This window comes from Macrosteles quadrilineatus, unplaced genomic scaffold (assembly GCF_028750875.1).
Source record: "Macrosteles quadrilineatus isolate MER2022 unplaced genomic scaffold, UCM_ALF_1.0 Scaffold_9__3_contigs__length_116548681, whole genome shotgun sequence".
Classification (NCBI taxonomy): domain Eukaryota; kingdom Metazoa; phylum Arthropoda; class Insecta; order Hemiptera; family Cicadellidae; genus Macrosteles; species Macrosteles quadrilineatus.
In genome coordinates, this window is record NW_026542602.1 from 18,556,291 (window position 1) to 18,573,431 (window position 17,141).

General features: G+C 30.9%; 1 protein-coding gene across 1 annotated transcript in view; it reads right to left on the reverse strand.

Annotated features, from left to right (window-relative positions):
* Positions 1–17,141, reverse strand: part of LOC129002482 (diuretic hormone receptor-like) — an 84,748-nt gene that overhangs the window by 33,642 nt on the left and 33,965 nt on the right. The window lies entirely within an intron of this gene.

Consider the following 17,141-nt stretch of genomic DNA (forward strand, 5'->3'; position numbering starts at 1 on the left):
AGCCACTATCTTTGTGCAAAATATGAATAAAAACTTTTGAACCATTAAAAAGAAAAGGGGCTTTCTGAATTATGCTAAATTGCAGGAAAACCGTTAATTTAGTAAATATTGTTTGCATACTTTATAAAATCCATTATTAAAGCACCGTACATTTATTTGATCAAACTGTTTGACCATTATTGTGTTCCTTTCATATGAAAAAGTGAGGGATTTTTCTTATTTAATTGAAAGGAAACCGTCCGTGGTAATAATTTACTCATTTAATAAATACTAAACCCCGACACAAAACCTCATTCACAGAAACCATGACATTTTGTTGTTAGTGGAGTTTTAATTCCTGACATTATCATAAAATATATTAAATAATTTAAAGGTTTTTTTTGTCATTATATAAAAACAAACTCTCTTAATTAATCATAAGTTTACGAATTTAATTTTTGGTCAAATAAATGCAACTTTTCTATTAGTAACAATATTCAATCTCTCAGTTAAAGTTTAAATTGCCTAAATGTATGAAATCACACAGCGTGCATTTGCTTGTGTAACATTCGGCAGAAAGCGATGATAATTTTCGTTATAATCGTCATTTAAGTTATTATTTTTACTTTTAAAATACGGTGTCATCATACAAACAAAACTAGAATAAAATGTACTATCAACCACGCTTATCAAACCTTCCAAACTAAAAACACAACGACAGACATCATTAGATTTTTTTTTTTCAAAATAAAAATCAAATGGTGACTTACCATAAAAAAGACAGAAAACATACAAAATTAAGATGCACTTTTCTTGTTGTGTGGCTTCTTTGTGATGCTCTAGTAAACTGTTTTGATAGAACCAGACATTTATTTCCGATCTGCAGCCAGTTTTAGAATGTAGTTCAATCACGCGACCGAAAGAGTGTGCTGATGCAAATTGGAGAATAAGGTGTAGATTGAATTGGAAGGCGTGGATTCAATAAAGTGTAAAATGGAAGAATTGTTGATTTTTGTATTACACAGCTGTTGTAACTAAGCAAACCTGAAAGGTATTCATTATAAGTTATATCAGGTTTTAGTTATCTATCACAATTAACACTCTGTAACACAATCAACAACTATACAATTTACTTTAAAACAAAATTGGGTATTACTGCTCCATCCATATGGCAATGCGTTTATATGCTGCCCTATATAAATAGGAGGTCTTACCCGTCTTACCAGACGTCAATGATACAACCAAAACCCAATTTTTCTTGAAATATATTTTCTTGAAAACCATTAAATTTTAAAATACAGGCCTAATCTAAAGAGGCCTGAAATGTGTGAATATTTACTACTAACAAATGTAAGTTTGAACTTCACGTTTGCATTTTTTTAAAGTATGATTCTTTTTATTTCACTTAAAACGTAAATTAACATTATACTTGGAATGTCCAAGGGAGCGCCGATGTTGGCGGAAGAGAGAGCTATAAAACCGTTCCACACAAAATAGCCAAGACACATTTATCAGCTGGGCGACATGTTGTGCGTCTTGTCTTGTTTATGTTGCACTTGTACAACTTAGCCGTTGTAGAGCTTGATTGTTCAAAGGAACAATAAAATTGCAATTTGTCAGCGTAAAATATGATTTTGTTGTGGGTATAATAAGTTATTATTGTTGCATTATTTTTATTGACAATATGTGTTCCTAATTAAATTATTGTGTTACTTTATGATGTATTTTTAAGCTTACATGAACCTAAGATAATTTATGTAGCCTACATTTTGTGAAGCTCATGCCTACTTACGAAGGTGGCAGTTCCCCAGCATAATTTTTTGAATACGTTTTGACTAAGTACCTTTACATAGCCTCTCCTATGTTTATATTCCATAAATAGTCCTACTTTAATTTATTAATGTGGCACGGTATCCACAAAAACTTTGTTTTGTGCAAAGACTTTTTTCAAGTTTACATTACCATCGTATTATACTCAATTACTTTGTTTTAAATATATTTCTAATTGTATTCTTCGCAATATTTTGGGGGAAACCGGATTTCCTGTGAACGTAATTATATGAGCATAATGGACACAATATTGATTTGAATCCTGGAAATATATTGTGTGTGTTGTCAAATAACAGTTCTTTTGTTTTGAATTCAATACCTAACCTTTAATATGATTAAAAATGTATTATTAAATATTAAAATTCAGATAAACAATGCGTGGCAATATATGTTTTGTCTTTAAAAAGTATTGTATATTACATATGTAAATTGCAAAAAGAAAACTATACTCAATTACTCCGTCCGCAGTTTGTTATGTATATAAATGCTTGTCTGTAAAACAATATGTTTTTTAAACCAATACAAACAGTTTAATTCATTTTTTTATCTCAATTATCCTGGTAATTATCATTCCATAGTGAGCTTTTATTGTTTTTTTTTGTTTCTTTTATATTTGTGCTCCTTTGTAATATCAAAACCAAATATGTTTTATATGATTTATTTTGTGGGTGTGCTAATATTCTTGTAGTGTCCCCGGGCTAGTGTCCGAAGTGTAGTGGGTAGTCTCTGGGTTTTAAACCCGATGGGGTCCCACACTACAGGCTAGCCACCTGTGTGCATAAATGCATTTTCCCACCTCTTCCTAAAAAAATCAATATTCTTGTATAACATTTTATGAGTATGGGTAAAACATTTGAGAATTGAGTACCATTATACAAAAGATAAAAGTCTGAAAAGCAAATTATTTGAAAGAGCCACAAATCAATTTAAATAACATGCATACATTAAATAAAAATATTCTTTAATCACCTTATTTTTGTTTTGATATTTAATGATAGGCCTACAACTTATTAGCTACCTACTTAATCACGATGTGAACTCAGAAGTTAATTGTGTTAATAAATTATTTGCTTTTAAATTAATATAAAACAAGTGTAAATGGGTACTGTTTGGATATTATTTCACTGCAAAAATACCAGAAACACGTGTAGCTCAAATGGCGGACTAGTTTCAGAAGCTTATTTTAAAATAACTTTTAGTGTTCGGCCCACTTCAACGACTTCCATCGTTGTTTACTTAAGGTAACCGCTGCAGCGATGAACTACAACCGAACCTACTCTGAAAATAATTTTCATGGAAAGATTTCTTGAGAAAGACAAATTTCTGATAAAACTCACTACTGACCCAGAATAATATGAGACTTAATTAAAAACGGGCTGAGAAAAAAGGTTTTAAAGAAACATGCTTGCCTATTAATATATAGATAGATCATATTCCCCAAATACTATGTCACTAAAAACCTTACAGTTTACCTCACGGAATGACGTAGCTGTAATAACTTTCAAAACCTCAGGTGTTCCATGACAGAGACTACTACTGCGTTGACCCAGAATTGTACAATAGAGTGGTTTTATCAGTAATGAAATACTGCTTTGTCTAGTATAAGGACTTGTGTTATTGTAAAAATTGCTTAAATGTACACACCCTTTGAAATTTAGTACCATAGATAAAATACCATTTAGTACCACGATAAAGGGTGAAGGTTTTTATAGTACAACTTTGTGTAAGAAACTAAATTGTAGTGTAGTGCATAGCTTTTGTTATTATATTTATTTATAGAATCAAATCAAATCATTTTATTAAGCTAAAGTTGACAATAAATTTAAGATTTATCTAAGTATTTATTTTGGTGTTATCAGGTAATTTGTAAAAACTAAAAAAAAAACATCCTAAGTAACCGGAGACTAAATACATTTTTCCTTTACCATAAGTCATAAGGCTGTATATAATAAATTTGTCTTACTGCATTTGATTATAATAGTTTATTTATATTTAAGAATTCTTGGTTAAAAAACTGTTGGAATGAGACGTCTTAACCAGAAAAAAATTGCTCATAGACTCTCCTATAAAATAGAATAAATCTGTCCTAGTTTTACTAAACATTTTGATCCCAGAAAAAAAGTAAAAGGGCGTTAACGGAATGTTATTTTATCATCCACCTAATTAATTCTCTTTTTTGGCAAAATATTTAACAAACGTGTAACTAAGTTATTGTCCAGCAAGTAATTCTTACTGCAGTGTTATATATTCTGTAGTGGTATATACTTAGACAGAACACCTGGTACTAGTTTACTACACATATACTGTACCGTGTCGTCAACGTGTGTTACTGTTCAGTTCAGTTCAGTTCAAAAATCTTTATTCACATAAACATTTTTTTTATACAAATAATATTCAACCATGTGTTGTAAAACACGTGCGGTTGAAAAACTTAAAACTATATCTTATATTCTATAAACACTGTCTTGAGTAGGTTCATTTTATTTTAACAAGTCACTGTCACTGATGCATTAAATCTATTTCGACTTTCCCTGTAACACTTATGGTTCACCCCTTCACTGGCTATTCACTCTTACATACTATTTTATATTTACAAATCGTTTAACGGTATAGCTACATCATTCGATAATTAATTATTTCACTTTGTTTGTTTGATTGAGTCGTTTTTTATCAATTCCTTTAATTTGCTTTTATACAATTCAATTTTCAAATCCTGCATATTTTTGAGTACTCTAAAATTAAAGTTAAAACATTTTACTACTTTATGGTAACACTGTAACCTGCTTGTGTCTTTCATAATGGGTGGTATCATAAGCATACCCTCAGTATAGTTTCTCGTATTCCTATTAATAACAACTGTTTGAAAAAAACTAGTAAACTTTTTATAATAACATAAAATTGAATATAAATATATCTTCTCTAGCTGCATTACGTCTAAGTACTGAAACAGTGGTGTAGCTGAGTCAAATTACTGCTATTACTGCTATTAGGGTATAACTGTATACACACATACACTATGATGGGTGTATGATGACTTTTATAACTTCAGACACAGACCACACAGCCAGCACTCTGTATTGTGTACTTTACTACCGACAGCAACTAGCGTGTCGTCAATATGTGTAACGCTATTGTCCTACAGGGTATAGCTACACATATACACTATGCTGTCTGTACATTATGACTTTTATAGCTACAGACACAGACAGGCAGTACAGACACAGTACACTAGGTATTGCATAGTTTACTACCGACAGTAACAACTACACGTAGTGTACTGTGTCGTCAATATGTGTTGCTGCTATTGCCCTACAGGGTATGTATATTTGTATACACATATACACTATGATGGGTGTATATGATGACTTTTATAACTTCAGACTCAGACCAATGAATACAAACCCTTTGTATTCATTGTACAGCCTGCACTCTGTATTGTGTACTTTACTACCAACAGCAACTAGCGTGTCGTCAATATGTGTAACGCTATTGTCCTACAGGGTATAGCTACACATATACACTATGCTGTCTGTACATTATGACTTTTATAGCTACAGACACAGACAGGCAGTACAGACACAGTACACTAGGTATTGCATAGTTTACTACCGACAGTAACAACTACACGTAGTGTACTGTGTCGTCAATATGTGTTGCTGCTATTGCCCTACAGGGTATGTATATTTGTATACACATATACACTATGATGGGTGTATATGATGACTTTTATAACTTCAGACTCAGACCAATGAATACAAACCCTTTGTATTCATTGTACAGCCTGCACTCTGTATTGTGTACTTTACTACCAACAGCAACTAGCGTGTCGTCAATATGTGTAACGCTATTGTCCTACAGGGTATAGCTACACATATACACTATGCTGGCTGTACATTATGACTTTTATGGCTACAGACAAAGACACAGTACACTACGTATTGCATAGTTTACTACTGTCAGTAACAACTACACATACTGTACTGTGTCGTCAATATGTGTTGCTGCTATTGCCCTACAGGGTATGTATAGTTGTATACACATATACACTATCCTGGCTGGCCCGTACAATACATGATGACTTGTACTTTTTCTTTCTGTGTAATATTTCTTCAGCCACAGAAATAGTACACTAGGTATTGTATAGTTTACACCCTGTCGGTAGTATGATAACTTTGTAGCTACAGACACAGCATACTGGGTATTGTATAGTTTACTACCGACAGTAACAGCTACACATACTCCAGCATGTCGACACAAGATATCCCTTCTATGTTTAACTACCTTGTTAAATATATTATCTTTACAGGCCATTTTGCAATATAGATTGAAGTGGATTAAAAACGTTCATCAGTGTCCTTAAATATGTAGTTTTATGAGTATTTAATGATTTTTCTTACATTATTCACAATAGTCAAAGCACGTAGCATCAGTCTAAAGTAGGTCTGAGTTCAAATACCACTAATTACCATTTTAAGTTTCTAGCGTGGTAATTCCAATACCAAAATTTTGACGGGGGTTTGAAACTTCACGTCTATCAAGGACAAATTAGGATGATATGGCAAGGACACTTAAATGTTTATTGGAAATGCATTCGATTTAAAATTTTGTGTAAGAAATTACATAGATAGCTGAACGATAATCCGTCGTGTAATTTATTTGATCGACTGTTCTATCTAACAGAAGTTCAAGTTCAAATCGTCCAAGTAGATGCAGGATCGGTATCGTCTCGCCAGATAAATGAATGCAGATGTATTCAAACTGTTATTCAAGACATCTGTATGGAGGAGATAGACACTTTGCAATTCAGTGCAGACTTTTATGTTGTCTTGATGGCGGGGAAAGTTTGGTCTGAGTCTTCACACGTTTGTATTTGGCTAGGAATTGGACAATTTTCGTCAAGTGGTCTCTTAGCTGAGACCTACCATAATAGCTTATTTCCTGTATGGAAAGTTCGTTACAACATAAATGGTAAATATTGGACTCCCAAAGATTTTTATACTAAAAGATGATTTTGTTCTTGATTAAACTAGGTAGATATGTAAGTTAATATAGGAATTTTTCTATGAGATATATTCATGATTTTGTGATCAACAATTAAAATTAGAATTATATATTTAATTAGAACTTATATTGTAAAAAAGATGTACCTAAGACTTATTATAGTTAGTTAAAAATAGTGTAACTTAATACTTTACCTTGCCCACTTAAATTCGTAAATTGTTCAAAAACTAGTTACTTAAAAAATAATTATTCATTTTTTTGTTTACAAATATTGTCCATTCCAATTAATCTACCTATGAGTATAGTTAATTATATACAATGTGTCCCGGAACTCTCTACCAATCCTTTAGGGCCTTCTTACTGAGTAGGAAACATATCTAAATATCATATTTAAATTGCACGGAAGTCCTTAGTTACTCACACAACTGTAATTTTTTTACTACTAATATTTTTATAAAAAGTGGTTAAAGATACGGAATTGAAACTTTGGACGAACATTTATGACAACTAGACAAAGCTACAAAAAATTGAAAATTTTCCAAATTCACATAACAAAATGGCGGCTATTTAAATTTTTGCTTCTTAAATAGCTCAAAAACCATTGGATTTTACAAAATGTTTATTGGCTGCCATTTTGTTTTATGAATTTGAAAAATTGCCATAATTCATATATGAAATTTAAATTTCCCGACAATTTAAACATGATATTTAGATATGTTTCTTACTCAGGAATAATTCCCTAAAATATTGGTAGCGAGTTCCGGGACACCCTGTATATGTATCATTCATATGTGGCATTATATGTTTAACACTATATTTCGTGTCCATGTTTCTAATTAATTCCTATGTTCAAATTTCTGTGCTTAAATTGCATTGCCTATTATTAAAATATGGTTTAATATAACTACTATTAATTACTAACAACAGTTGTACATAAATGTAAGAGAACATAAATTATTATTAAAAAAAAAAACATTTTCACAGTTAAATCACCCTGTTATAACGCCGTTAGAGCTTTTCAAACATTCATGGGTTTCAATCACAAACTCCTTGCATACTAAACATGAAACTTTTAGCATTATAAAACTTCTAGACTAGATATTGACTTGGTTTTATCATACTTTGGAAATTGTTTTTGTTTTTAAACTACGCTTGCCATAAATTGTAATTGATTACTGTGAGAAAAACTACATCTATGTAAATAAAACAAAAACATTTTTGAATCAATAAATATTTAATGAGTGGGTAAAGCTTTATGAAAATTCGATGAAGGTCAATTTAATACAAAAATGTTCAATGGCACTTTTAAAGAATATTCAATTCCAGGTTATTTACCAAATAATATAACTGGATTTAATAATTGCATAATTATAGCATCTTAATACTAATGATACGAGGCGACTAGCACTAAAACAAACATTATGTAATAGTATAATTAAGGTAAATACTGTACAAGTATCGGGTATGCACGTGTATACTTGATGCTCGAAATTGGGGTTAGAAACTTTGCCAATATCTATAGGAGCAAATTGTCAATAACTTTATTTCACAACCATAATTAATTGACAATCCATCTTTATAACAGTCAGCTGTTTTATTGAATAAAAATGAATATTCAATTAATTGCAATCATCTTAATTAAAAACAATAATCACACTCTTATTTACATATTTGAGCTAAAACCAATAGGTTGAAATTTCCTTAGGTTTAACATTGCTCCAACTGGCAATATAAACTCATATATATATATATACTTATTTAATTTAAATATAAAGTTTTGGAAAGATTTGATCTCTTCTCCTTGACGCTATAAACATTTTTTTGACACATTTTCTACCGTAGCTTATATATTATGATCTCACCAATAGCCTAAAAAAGTCTCTAAATCAATACAACAATAGCTCGGATATTTAGGCCTATTGGCTTATGTTGCAATAGTAAAAAGCTTCAAAGCTAAAATGCTATGCAAAATTGTCATGCAAATCTTTAACAACTTCAATTTTTGGATGTGCCTTTTTGGCGTCCCCATCTCAAATAATTGATAATTGATAATAATTGATTATACCAAAAGTTTGGTTAGAAGGTTAACTTTATGCAACATCTGTTATTGACTGTAGATTTGTTAACAATAAGAAAACATTGTTTTATCGGTTTGTAATTTGTTCTTGTAACTTTTTTTGTAAAACATCATAGCGGATAAAAGTAAAAATAATATTTTATGTAATGGTAAAAAACGTGAAAAGTAATAACAGTTTATTTAAATTCCAATTCAGTTTAATAGGAAATTGGCAGTCAGACTGCTATCAGACATTTTCTCTAAAGGCATCTACAAAGTAGGAGATCGAGAGTTTAAGAGCTAATTTAATAGTCGATGCATTTTAGTAATCTCGATATTTACCACACATTAAAGAACGTATCTTCGTAACTTCAGTTAGATATGAATTCGGCATTACTAAACGATATTTATTATTAATTGCCACCAGTGCTGTCATATCACAATGTGGTTGGTGGACACTAGGTGAGAGTAAATGCACTATAGGCCACCTCAATCACCACCAGACCATCAGTCCGTCAGTAAGACAATTAGTCAGCCAATCAAACAGCTGATTGCTGATAACAATGTTGAGTGATAGATTTAAGATACTTATTTAAGCATGATGAATCTAAATTATAAATACCCCCACCGCAGCAAACCTGCAGACTAAGCGAATTTCCATTTGACTGATTGGATTTACACTGAAATGTCTACTTAAAAATATAACATTTATTCTTGATTTAAATAGAATTAGTTTAACAAGTACTTAGGTTTGCTGCATCAGGGAGGGTAAAACTGTTTTTTTTTTTTTTAATGTGAATAGTTAGTAAGAAATAAAAACATTTTCCAAATTTGATCAAAATATGTTCACAAACAAGCAAACTACAGCAGTTTATTTATTCTCCATAAGAATAACATGGGAATTTTAAATTTACAATTTTTTGGAATTTTCTCCGTAACCATTAGGCGCATAATAACGCTTCAATATACTAAATTATTTGTTTTTTTAAGCTCTACAAAATGGTTTGGAAAGAAATTGCTAAATTTTATGTTTTTTGGGTCAAAAATGGGAAAAACCTATTTTTACCCCATAAAACCCCCCGTAAACCCCCGTTCCCATGGTCCGATCATGCTGGATCACGAACTCGTTCGAATAAACGTACGTTTACACGTTTGTACCAAATTTCATCAAAATCGGATCATTTTTGCTCGAGTCATCGTGCTGACGGACACATATATATGAATTTGAACGGATGGTGTTTTTGACCTCTAGGGACCTCAAAACGAAAAAAAATCGGTCCCGCGTCCAGGTCTTACCATGAGTACTACGGTAATAGCGTATTCCCTATATGGGAAATTCGCTAAAAACTAAATAAACTCGTATGTTAGGAAATTACCTACGTAATTTCTACTAGTAATTAGACCTACCCAAATGACAGAAAATTCATATCACGTATAATATAACTCAGAAATATATTGTGGACAGAAACATTTTGCCTTTATATAAAATAATTTTTCGTGTATCTTTCCAATAAATAGCATCATTGGCCTAGGAAACTAAAAGCATGCTTGTCATGCTTTTGTAAATGTTGACACAAGGGATTATATTTGAATTTACTGATTTCGAACAGTTATTTTCATTCGTTAGAAGGTGCGCGCTTAACTTAATTCCAAAGAAAATGTAGTTCTTTAATAGATAGTATTATTCGGTTCCTATTGTTTTAAATGTGCTTAAAATGTGGAATTGAACCTCTAAAGGAATATTGAGTTTCTATTGTTGTTATACCTTAAGCTAGGCCTATATGCTTACTTATAGTATTTTGACTTCACAGTAATGTATTATTTTATTAAGTTGGAAGTCTGTATCGTGGTTGCATCACTAGTATTTACCTATGGCAAATTAACTAATCACTGTACGATTTATCAATCTTCGTATCCTGTCAATCCTTTTTCAAAGAATAAACAGAAAAACCTAGATAAATTATCTTCTAGGTAAGATCATTTATCTAGGATAATAAATCTAGGTAAGAATACATAAATATAAAATAAATAAGGTGGCTTACAATACAACAAACATATTCTACCAATTAATTAGTAATCTAAAGATTCTACAAATCAATTCTAAAAATGTCACTAAAATATAAAACAGTTACAATTTAACATTGACGATTATTTACTTAAACATTGATTTAACTTAGCACAGTTTTATTCTCAAAAGATTTGATGATTTTGCGTAATCTTCGTATTAGACGGAGCGTTTAACATCGATGGTTCTGTAATGCCAAAATAATCCTTTGTTGACGATTTCTCATTGAAATACAAAGTTCTATACTAAGGTAAATCCTAGAGTTACTTAGAGTGAATACAGGATTTATCTGAAATAGAAAGCTACAAACACAAAGCTTTAGTTAGTTTCAGAGAAGTAAATATGCCAGGCAAACTCTGCTATTTCAAATTGTTTCCTTTTTACCTACTATTTTCTAAAAATATCTATACATTAACTTCCATAAAACCCTTTCCTCGTAACAGTTGTCATTTAATTGTGGCAAACCTGCCAAACCACATCCACTATTTTCATGGGTTCCACGTTAACCAAATTAACTGGGTTCAATTAACCCTGGGCTAATTTTTGTCGCCCAACGGTTTAGCTCTTACTAGATTATTCGTAAACGAACGTTATTTTTGTAAAGCATTTTAACATTCTGTATCACCTTGAGAGGGTTTTTTTTTATAAAAATAGCATGTAAATATAGTTTAACATTTACCAGCTGAGAATATCTATTTTAGTACTTCGTCTGTCAAAGACAGTATGCAGCTTAAACCTATGTGTATCTAAATTGAATGGTTAAATTGAATATGAGTATTTTGGTAATGAGTTGTAAACCATGCATTTCCAATATTTATTAAGTTGATTAAATATGCTTTACATATACGATAATAATAATAAGTACTAACGTTTTGGACATGGGCTATACAGGATGGTCATGGCTATAGGACACATTTTAAGATTATATAAAAAAATATAGTATTTAGATAACCAAGCAACTTAGAAACATTGAAATTGTTTCATTTAATAGCAAATGTAAAACGGTTTTACACAGTAACTGAAAAAAAAACAATAATTATATAAATGTCTGTAAAAAGTGGATATAAAAAGTTTGAAAAAATCACTGAAACAGTGAGTGTATGTTATGTTTTTTCTCAATGACTTGTGTTGTGGCATAGTCAGCATGTATAGCATGGCATAGTTAGCATGGCAAAACCAACAATGGACCTTTCTACACCAGCTGTGTATGACATTTGGTGAATCAAACATTAAATTTACTTTAGTAACAAAATTACTAGTGTGATATAAATCTAAGTCTTTGGTTTCATGCAAGCAAATCTGTAATAACTGTTCGAAGAAGGCTTCGTTTAAAATATGACCATAATTCTCCGTGTAAAAATTCTATAAAATGGTGGTACATACAGTTCGAACGACTGGGAAGTGTCAAACATAGTCTAAGGGTCTTCACCTCAAAAGGAACTTACAAAAACAGTTTATGTGATTTTACAGTCTTTTTATAACTACTTTTCATAATTTCTGACATGTTTAAAATTATTTTTATCTGTTACTGTATACAGTTGTTTTAAATGAGCTATTTAATGAAATAACTTTTATGTTTCTATGTTGCTTGGTTATTTATTTATTTTATCTTAAAATGTGTACAACAATTGATGGCCACCCTGTATATTCCAAACAACAACAAGATATCAACAACTAACTAGGCTTATTTAATTTTTTACTATCAAACCACAACAGTCGTGTTTGGAATTGTTTAAAGTGTATACTAGTGTACATGTTGCTCGAATTCGAGCAATTGTAAAGTATTACAGGATTGGCAAACCAATAACAATCATACTTGCTATCAACATTTCAACAAAAACACACCTATCTTCCCTGTAGCAGCAAACCTAAGTACTCATATTAAAATTAACTTAATGTTATTTAAATAGGAAAAATGACCATTTTAAGGGAATAATTAATCTTTGTATTAATTAAGCCAGGTAAATGGAAATTCGCTTAGTCTGAAGGTTTGCTGCAGATACACAATTTTAATAACAGCAAAGATTGAAGAATCTGAATTATTACTTATATCCACGAATTTATCTAACAATTATTTCCTGTAAAATATTATTACAGCAGTTCAAAAATATTGAAACTAACTCGATCAACAAATGATGTTGAAAGAATTCCATACTAATGACATTAACATATAGTTTGACAGTTCAATTTAATCAATGTTAAATGTTTACATTCGGGCATAGACAAAAATGATTCGGGCGAGTGACATATTTGATTAATGTTTATGATCCCTACCGTTCCTGTTCATCATGCAGTATTTAATATGTTTGAACCAGCTGTGTGGAATTGTGAAATCAAAATTAATTTGACAGTTAATTCTGCTTGTTTACATTTTTAAATTTTGTGGGTTTGTTCTTTGTTACCATGGATACCATCAATAAATATTGCACTCTTAATTTCTGACAACAGCTGGAGTTCCATAACAAATTTTGTTTTCCATGTTAATCTTATGGATAAATACGAAACTTTAAAGGGCCCCAGGGCCTCACTCTCTAATTATTTCCTTAAAAAAAAAAGTTTCCTGCACAACTTCACGTTACGCTCTTTCCAATGACACCAAAAACATGTTAATTGGTTCAGTAGTTTCGGAGGAGTAATTGTCACAAAAAACCTGCTTGCGTATTAAATAAGTAAAATAGATAATTATATTTGCTCACCAAACTAAAATATTCAACAGATGGTTACTTTGTAATTAACTAACAAAACCATTCTAAATAACAATGCTCAAACATAACTGCGTGATTCCCGAAACTAGTAACTTACATGCCGCAATTGTGACAGAGGTAGAAAAACATTTACCTGAAATATTGTTGATTATTCACATTGTGCTGTATAAATAATAGAGTTATTGCAGTAAACAAAACCGTATACTTCTGGTTATAAATAAATATTTCTGAATGTGCCTATATTTAAAATTCATCTTACATATTGGCAAGGTGATGACTTAAACGAAAGATTTATTAAAAGTAAAGTAGGTTCCAACAGTTGCTCTAGTTTATGACTCAAACGAAAGCTTTATTAAAAGTAAAGTAGGTTCCAACAGTTGCTCTAGTTTAATATCCATATAATCAATTCAACAAATTTATAAATCCTGTAAACCACATTTTTGACGATGTTCTTCATAGCTATAATTCTCCTTAAGAAAATATTGTCAATTTAGAGATCTACTTCCGATCTGACGCTTATTGAAGAAACCCACTTACGCATATCGTCTCATCGAACGCGAATGATATCTCTTTAACGTCCTTAAAGTTAAATTTGAGCTCTCTCTCACACACAGAAGAGGACCCCCCCCCCTCACACTCAATTGGCGTAGTTGATTACTAAAAGCTTTTCCTGTCTTTAATTGGTAAAAGGTTTATAAATTACAACATATTGCATTTTGGAACAAGATACATTTTAAGTATACTTAACAATTGTAGTTATTAAAGAATAATAAGTAATGTTACCTTTTATCGTCATTAATCCTGATCAAAATATTCTGATAAAAATTCAAAGGTATAAATAACCTATTTTCGGGTCGATTTTAAGTCCAGGAGGCAATTAATATGATAAAATCGTTAGTTGCTAAAAAATAAAAGAAAAACCATAAATTTGCGATAGCTAAATATATTTCAACGTTTACTTATGTAAACTCAAGTATATTTAAAATATGAAAATAAATGCTAAATATAACTTTATTGATAATTTGAACATAAACGCCAATTAATTATAGGCTACTCTTTATACAGTAACTGTTGTAACGACACAATACGAAGTACGGTAAGGAGATATCATCTTTGCAGCTCCGCAATCAGTGAAACTTGAAACGTTTGTAAAGCTACTAGGTGTTAGTGGGATATGCGGTACAAGTAAGATATTTGCTGCGGGTTTGATTTATCTATAAAAAAATAGAATTTAGTTTTAAACTTCAAGCGTAAGAACGGTGATTTTCAACTGGTTTGATTGAATTGAACCAAACTTTCGAGACAGTGCAGCTTCTAGTGGAGTCTGTTTTGGAGTTAGTCGATTCATGGCTTGACCGTCTTCAGTTTACTGACAACCTAGCTTTTAGTTGATGAAGGGCATGCGTTTTAGTTGACATCTTCAATACGAAGCATCAGAACTACGTTGACCCCATAGTGTTGTGTTCATCAAAGGAGAATTAAATAAAGAGTAGTTAGGTAAACCCAAAACATTTGACAGGTTTAGTCCTCTTTCCCTTAAAAGGTGTATGATTATATTATTCAAAATACCACTCAAGTAGACACTAACTATACCAAATTTTATTTTTTCCAGTTTTTCACTTGTATTAGGCGATGAGTTGTGATCAAAGAATAATGTAATCAAAGAAAGTACACTACGACAGAAAGATATTTGTAGTATCAGCTTTTATGATTAAACATTTCGTGGTTTCTGAAACAATTGGTATCACCAAAGAATATAAGCCAAATATTTAATTCCAAAAACCCTACCGAAGATTTTCGAAGGTGTGGGTCAGAGCTTTTAGTAAATTACCATAGGCTACTTCAATATTGCTACATTTCTCCGTACAAAGGCTGTTTGACTCTAAAGTTTCTCAAACTGGTCTAGTCATTTTAGTTCCATGAACATTCTCGTAGGTTGTATTCATATATTAAAATTATTACTTTAAACATATTTTGACATTTAAAGGGGAAAATTCACTGAAATTTGTTATTTGCAAGATGACCAGAAAATATATTTTTAAGTTCCCATGTTGAAGGAGTGATAATTCATTTAGAAAATACAAACAGCCGTTTTAATAGCAAAGGAACGATTACAAATTAGTGTTGTAATTTTAATAGTATTATTTCAATTATGGCGGAGACAGTTTTTACTAGGAATATTTTACGTAGCACACCTTCTACTTAAAGAAATATATTATAAACTACGATTCAGGTTATAATTTGCATATCCATATAAATAGTTATAACAATAGGTTAAATAGGTATTCAAATATATAAACATGTTTTCAGCTGTCTTCCGACTACACAGTGTTAGGAGAGTTCTGTTCTATCAAGATGCTAGGCCTAACCATAGACTAAGTTTTATCTATGGCCTAACGTAGGAAGGCGTCGTCAACTCAACCAATATGTTGGGTTTTATTAGTTTGTTTTCCAAACATCTTCACAGGTCTATTGCTTCCTCAATTATACCATTCTCAAACGTGAGGCATTCCTAAGAAAATGTTGTCCCCTACATCTGAGTATAATCTACTTCATTAATATAGTGAATAAATTAATAAATGTTTTGATAAGTTTTCTAGTTATAGACAAAATTCCAGGACATTACAAGTGGAAAAAGCATTAACTCAAGTCATATCCATCTCTATATTTTATTTTTATTAATTTAATTCTTTTTAAAGGGGAATATAAATCCTGGTAGTTTATCATACATCAGCCTGTTGTAAGAAAACATGTAATTAAACATGCAATAGATTACTCATCTTATTATACCATCTCAAGAGTTTCATGTTGATACATTTTGAAAGTGCTGATATCGACTAAATGATTACTTCTTATTTAAGGGTGTATTTATGATTTTTGCTTTATAATGTATGGTGGGAAATTAATAGTTACAAATTTGTATTTATATTTAGTCAAATCAGATTTAAGCCTAAGTTGATTAGACAAAAACAATAAAAGTCAATCTACAAGCTGGACAAAACTAAACCTTAAATATGTTCAGCTGATTCATAAGGATGATAGTTTTTTAGGAAGTAAGTTTGGTCCTTTTGGAATTTGGAAACCAACAACAATTGGCAATATTAATAATTTCGTAAACAATATTATTCAGTTTCCAAAATGATCCCGAACAAGATCTCCACAATTGAAGAAAATAGTTTAATAGTACTTGAACATAACTTAATCCAAAGATTAATAACGTTTAGAGCCTGGAACAAAAATCACAATGGTCCAGCTGCATTTAATCGTTTTCTCAAAGCGTGTACTATTAAAAATCCATTTTCTCCTATTTTTTAGAGACGATAGGAACATAAAATATACCATGAATTATATTACTGTAGTATAATAACACGTTGGGGAACATGATATAAATTAATGTTAATATTGACAGCACACTCTGCCTGAAGCTCAATTCAATTAGTAAAACAAGTATATTAACAGCATCAAAATATATTGGTGCCTTAATTGGTCCACATTAATTGTGTCA